The sequence below is a fragment of the Rhamphochromis sp. 'chilingali' genome, assembly GCF_963969265.1.
Source record: "Rhamphochromis sp. 'chilingali' genome assembly, chromosome: 5".
Taxonomy (NCBI): domain Eukaryota; kingdom Metazoa; phylum Chordata; class Actinopteri; order Cichliformes; family Cichlidae; genus Rhamphochromis; species Rhamphochromis sp. 'chilingali'.
In genome coordinates, this window is record NC_137932.1 from 43,619,703 (window position 1) to 43,626,560 (window position 6,858).

General features: G+C 41.8%; 1 long non-coding RNA gene across 2 annotated transcripts; it reads right to left on the reverse strand.

The window, feature by feature from the left end:
• Positions 1-4,379: 4,379 nt before the first annotated feature.
• LOC308397010 lies at positions 4,380-5,229 on the reverse strand. Of its 2 annotated transcripts, none has more exons than XR_013971679.1 (3): positions 5,129-5,229; positions 4,742-4,844; positions 4,380-4,640 (listed from the first exon to the last, which is right to left on the reverse strand). It is a non-coding gene; the product is annotated as an uncharacterized lncRNA (long non-coding RNA). The 2 variants fall into 2 exon arrangements; XR_013971680.1 differs by lacking the exon at positions 5,129-5,229 and adding an exon at positions 4,981-5,112.
• Between the last annotated feature and the right edge of the window lie 1,629 nt (positions 5,230-6,858).

Sequence of the window (6,858 nt, forward strand, 5' to 3'; positions counted from 1 at the left end):
AGTGTACATGTTCTCACTTTCATTAGAATTTTGTTTATCAAAAGGTCTGACATGGTAAATGCAAATAACAGCATCTCATCACTTATTTCTTCAATACAATAAGCATGTCCTTCATTCATCACTTTGTGGAACTTCAACGCACTTCTGCTCTCCCCCATATTCCATCTTCACAAGCATATCCTGTGCGGAGATTGAATAAAAATTAGTTGACACTAATTAATGGCACAAATAATCCAGTAAAGAATTGCAGCACAGTAAAAAAAAAAGGAATCCTCTTTGAGCCATTACTTGTGTAAAGTATTTTCCCAAAAGACAAGGACACAGGCAACAGGTAATACTGAACTAAATGTAAAACCTCAACCTTTTTCATTTTTACCTAAACCGTGTGCACAAAACTCTGGAGGGATCTATGCTAACGTAGAACCCAGTCAGGGCGTCTGCTACTGCTGTTTGCTCGGTTTTTTTATGGGCGATCGTTTTCAGGCTTCAAGTAGCACCATTATACCAACATTTCACATTCTACACATTGTTTTAGGCGTATTTGACCAAAAGTTTGACTGAAAATTCACATGCAAGCTTTTTTCAAGGCTGTGGTATTTGCCCACAAACAATACCTTTCAGCTAGCTAAAACAGAATGTTATGCTATCAGCAAGCAACATGGCTAATGCCTTTCACACAGCTTTGTCTCAACTCCAAAGAGCCACAGAAGTAAAAGCTCATGATAATAATTGAAACAATCTTTGAAAAATGACTTACCAAGCATGGCAAACAACTCAAATATGTAGAGCAAAATGTTCTGAAACGGCTTCACTTCAGCTTCGATTGGAGCCGTGCTGGGGGCGGAGTCTGTGAATTTACTCTGTTGGTGTCATAGCCCCTGTAGGAGTTCAGAGTTAAGAGGTCAAGAGTTAATGTTTCCATTGTAACACCTCCAGATTTGACAGAGAAACACTCATTTTTAACGCTCGATTTTAACTACTATCATTTTACACCTCAGAGTTACATTAAAAGAATGTGACTCTACTTAGAGTAAAATTAACTCTACTTTTGCAAGAAGACTATTAACACCAAAACATTTAACACTTTTGAATTTGCTGTGTACAGTGGGCCATGGACAGGCCACTAGTCCCCTGCAGGGGTAACACATTCATGCTCAAAGCTGAGATATCATATTCTCATTTTTCTTTCTTTCAGGCAGTTTCTTGATGTTGTAACTTATTGGAAAAGATTTGAAGGTCATAGTTAATAGAAAGGAATACAACAGCACATGCTGCCACAACCAACAACCAGTATTACAAAACAAATAAGCAAATAAAAGAAGCTCAAAACAAAACTTTATCCAGAAACAGTGAAAGTGTGTCATCCTTTCAGTAATGCTAACATTGTGCCCACCAGGCTGAAATCCAACATCTTCACAGCAGCACTGGACCTCAGCCAGAGACAGTGTGATCATTATGTGAGGTTGTCTGACGAGTTATATGTTAGAGTTTATTGCAAAGAAAGAAATGCGAGTGCTATGCAAGGTGCCTTAAACTGGACAATGCAATCACAGGAACTGCTGAATGACAGATTTCACTTATAAAACACATAAATGGAGGTGTGCATTGTCCCTTTCTGAGTTGGCCTTTGTGTGTCTTCCACAAAAATGTTTGAAAATGAGTCCGTTAGATTCCTATGAAACATTGAAACAGCACTGCAGATGTTGTTCGCACAGTAAAATTACTATCGAGCTACTGATTGTTATAACTGTTCAAACTTTCCCCTGTGAGACTGTCCCAAGGTTTTGCTGAAGTTATATTCTTAAAGGTTTTATTTTATGAGTTTATACTTTTCTCGATATATGAAACTTCCTTTTGACCAAAATTCGCTTGGAGGCAATAAATACCACTGTGAACCTGTGATTTAAGCATTTGTTTTATTAGTGCCCAGTACAATCCTAATTATATTTGCGGCTCATCATGAAAGTTGTCTGTTACATGTCCTGCTCTTCTATGGAGTTGTTGTGCACTTGGCAATCATGACACAAACATGTTGAAATATTTTCAGATTCCAAACATGACTCCACGAAAACTAAAAAGTTAAGACCAGTTGAAGAATGTAGGTTAGAGTTGTAGCGGGTTTACCACAGGGTTTATGAACCTGCAGCGTACTCAGACCTAAACATACAAATGGAGCAGGTATATTAAGAACTTCTGAAACATCTGAACTTTCGCCTTCTCCAGCACCTGTCAGTGCTGTCAGACATTGAGTTTGACAGGAAGTCAAGACGAGTCAGGAAGAGATGAGAGGCAAGAGGAGAAGCAGAGCCTGCATGGTGTGAATAGAAAACTGCCAGACACTTCCTCCTGACAGGGGAGGACGACAGCTGTACCACACTGAGGCATCTTTCTATAGGACCTGTGTTATTCACAGCTTAAGTCTGCTGTTAGGCTGCATGCCTGCTGCGTTGCCTATGGAAAAGACTTCATGAACACTGCTCTGCTGAGTGTCCCTCCTTATAATAGCACTCTTGCAATTGCCATAATTATGACAGATTCTTGGCTGGATTGTGGGTCGGTGGATAGCGCTGTCATATTACAGCAGGAATGTTAAAGCCTGATGGTTGGCCTTTCTATGTGAAGTCTGCATGTACTCGTTTCTTCTTTTTTCCAGTTTAATCCACTCCTACATGTGTAGTGAGTATGCATGGTGCAGACTTTCTTTGTTAGATGTGATGGACTGACAACCTTTGCTAGCGTACCCATCCTCCTGTAGCCAGGAGAGGCTACAGCCCCATGTGACCGGGATAAAACAGACAATGTAAAATTAATTATTGCTATTATTTATTTAATTCTGTTTTCATTTTTTTAATTTATTTGTTTGGGTGGTGGTGATGGGAACGCTGATTTTGCATCGATATTAATTCAATAACCAGATTTACATGTGAAACATAATTGAGCAGAAAATGAGGAAGGACTCTTTGCTGGTTGAAGTGCTCCTCTTCCTCTGAGCCAAGGCCATCAACATCTTGCTAAAAAGACTTGAGGGACTTTGATGATGTGTTAGCACTTCCAGCTTTAACAGTTCATAACAGTTCCCATCTTCTGTGGCAAGGCCAAACAATATTATTTTTAAACATTAGGAAGGTTCAAACAGCATCTCTGTCCAACAGATGAATAAATGATGTGTCGGTGAAGACTTTTACAGCGCTGTCAAACCTCAGGTCCCTGCATTCAGTCTCTCCCTGTTTTGCTTCTCCTTTGAAAGCTTTGCTGTTGTTAAAATCTTCTTACTTTACTCTTGTTTCCCTCGATATTCTCTTTATCGCTCTACATATTTATCTGCATTTTCTGAAATGTTGGGACTTCAGCCGGAGTGGCTGTGGCTCAGGAGGTATATCAGGTCATCTACTGAATCGAAGGCTGATTTTCTTTAATCCAGTCCGCATGTCAACGTGTCCTTGAGCAACATATTAGTGTTGCTGATGCATCCATTGAAGGGTGTGTGCGTGACAAGAAGAAAGTGTGTACAGAGTGAATGAATGTGTGGCTTGTAGTAAAAAGCACAGAAACCATTCATTCCAGTATGTTTGCCAGTATATCAGTAAATCAGTCATTTCAGTGAATAAACCAAATGAATTGTGTACAGCCACGTCACTGATTAATGGCACAGTTTTTCTTTTACCTTGAAACTGACGTCTTGCACAACTTGCTTATCATGGGATGGATTTGGCTCCAACAAGCATCACAAATTTGAATCTCAACAGTTGGTAACCACCAGCACTGCCTGCTGGGACAGCTCAGCATCAAGAACTGCCTGGAAACACACAAATGTTAAACTACATGAGACATGAGCAGCGTGCACCGAGCATGTTCAGCACTCCAGTGTGTTTGTGTTGCTGTGAGTGCTGTTTGCATTCTGACATCACTACCTTTGGCTAAAGCAGATGCATCAGAAGCTGCAGATGAATCTGCTATGGAATCTATAATCCTGTTTGGCTGAGCAAAAAGAAAAAAAACATCAGTTGATTAAACTATACTGTATAATCCTGTTATATGGAGAAAAAAGAGAGAAAAAAGCACGAGTTCAGTATGCTGTGTAAGCAGGAGACAAATGAGAGGGGCTGAAGAAAGAACAAAAGGAAAGAGGACAGAAGAAGCGAGGGAGAGAAGTGTAATAAAACAATAAAACTTGGGACAGCCTCTGCAAACACCATCCTAATGTGCTACTAAATGTTGTTTGAGTTTCTTATTCTGAGTCTGATAGATGAGCTGCTTGAACACATAGTTGTAGGCAAAAGTTTGTGAGCTCCGTTTGTTTCTGCACAACTACGACATCCAGTTTCCACATGGGTTTAAAATTGGCAAAGATTAGGCTAAATTAGTTCAGTTCAGTTCATTTTTATTTCAAACATTTCAAACATGTGCCTTCACAATCATTACAAAATATCATTCCATTATTTGTTTGAAAAGGAGTAGGCTGAAGTATTTACTTATTTGTCCCTACCCCCTCAAATTAGAATGAGTTGTTTTTACTAGTGATCAGTGAGGCGACATCAAGTGTGCATCTTGTTTTTATTAACATAACAGGAACCTCCCACATTCAGATCTTCACAGTCCGTGTTTGAGGATGTGATTGTTGGCCAGAACAAATGAGGCTCCTGAGAAAAACAGACAAAGGAAAGTTAATGCTGATCAGGCGGAAACAAAGGTTTCAGATTTACTGAACCAAGAAAGATTAGCAAACGAGGAATGCAGTAACCTGGAGTCACAGAGGGGCCCAGGCAGCTGAAGACCTCTGTCACACGGACTACCACAGGCTGTATAGAAGACAGGGATACATTCCCTGAAAAGGTCCAGGGGATCTGGAAAGTAACAAAAAGTGTCCGTGTTAAAGGTTTTTCTTTAATATTTGTACTACTTATTAAACTAAAAGAGACTGACAAACTGCTATAACCAGTAAAAAACAAAGCAGAAAAGTAAATCAAAAGGCTAAATCACCAAACACACTCCTCTCCAAAGAGCAGGAGTAAGCAGCTCCCAAACACAGCATCCAAAATGCTCTCTGGCACCACAGCCCCCCGTCCTCCAGCCTTAAATACTCGGACTTAGTTCCTGAGTTGAGTCAGCTGTACGAAAAGGGTCGCACCTACGACAGAAGAGATGGCAGGACACGGTCAGAGGAGATCACAGCAGGCCATGCCAGGCCATGCCAGGCCATGCCAGGCCATGCCAGGCCATGCCAGGCCATGCCAGGCCAGGCCAGGCCAGGCCAGGCCAGGCCAGGCCAGGCCAGGCCAGTTGCTGAAGCTTCAAGCTGAGTCCTGCCATCACATATCACCCCCACCCCCACCGAAGTGTTGAGGAAGTGTGGGTCTGCACAGGGGCTCCACTGCTGAGAGAAGACGGGGAGAAACGTTTTCATTGTGTACTGACAGCTGTGGAGGAATGTGACTAAAAGCTTGAAAAACTGGAATGCTCACCGTGCAATTGAAAACAGGACGTATACAGATGTTTGCATCTTACATCATCCCTCCAAGGCTCTGTTGGGTTCGGTTCTCTTTCAGTAAAATCGCAGCGCGAAACACTTCAGACTGAGTGAAAAGTAAGAGGGTTGTGCTCCTCTGTGCAGTGCAACACACTGCATAGGCAGGACTCTTCAGTATACTGGTAACCCAGCAGCTCTTGGTGGGAAAAACTAAGTGAAAGGGAAACAAATCAGTGAGTGAAGCAAAGACAAAGTTCAAATCACAAACCTAACAAACTGCACATAGCTGCACTCTCCTGCAGTCCTCTTGCTTTTAATCCACTCCAGTATCAACCTCTAGCTTTCTCCTCCAGAACTTGTTGCTCTTAAGATGAGGACGGTCAAGTCTTGGTGCTGAATATCGACACAGCCAAAGGAAAACATCTCTGCACTGAAAGCAGCTACATTCACAAAGACTGTCCCCGTCTCCAGCAGTCACAATGGAAATACAGAGACCATGTCACCTTTTCACTTTCAATTTCCACTAGAATATAAATTTACTCTAGTTATCATATTTTAATAAAATTGTGCTTTTTAATTTGTCACGGTCTCGCTGGCAGAGCGTGGGGATGTGGGGAAAGGAGGACCCAAAATGCAGGACTCTACAGTGCAACAGTGTTTATTTACAGTGGTGACAATCCCGTGCTCCGTGCTCTGTCTCCGTTCCCTGTGTACTCTCCGTGTGCTGCCTCCTGGTCGCCACAATTCCTCCTGAGGAAACACGCATACCAAAGGCAGCCGTGAGTACAAAACCTAACAGTAGACTTGCACTAACCTTGCACAATACACTTAGGACTGACGGGAAGTCACTCAACGATCCAGCGTCGAGGAGCTCTCAGCCACACTGTTTTGAAGCTCCTCTGACGAGGCTTGATCGGCGCCAGGTGTGTGTGGATTCCTGGGTGGGACCGGTCAGCTGGCAGGGCCACACCCACCAGGCCTAAAAGTGCCTGCCACGACCGCACCCTCACATACACAAGCACACACCCCTAAACACCTGACAGTACACCAACACGGAAAAACAGGACAGCAGACACAACCATAATAACAACAACCACAATAATGATAATAATAATAATAATAATAATAACTACAATAGTAGTCCACACTGCTCACGGACCCCGAATCCCTGGAACTGGGTCCGTGACATAATTCTAGTATATGTAAATTTTAAATGCCAGAGTCTGTCATATTAACATTTATATTCAAATACATCTGATTTCATTTAGTTATTTTCATATTTGTTACCACATTAAAGGGAGAACGAACATCCTTTCTCATTAATTATGTCTATGTGTTTTTATGATTGATTAAGTGTGACTTGCAGAGGCACACGGAGCAACACAATTCAT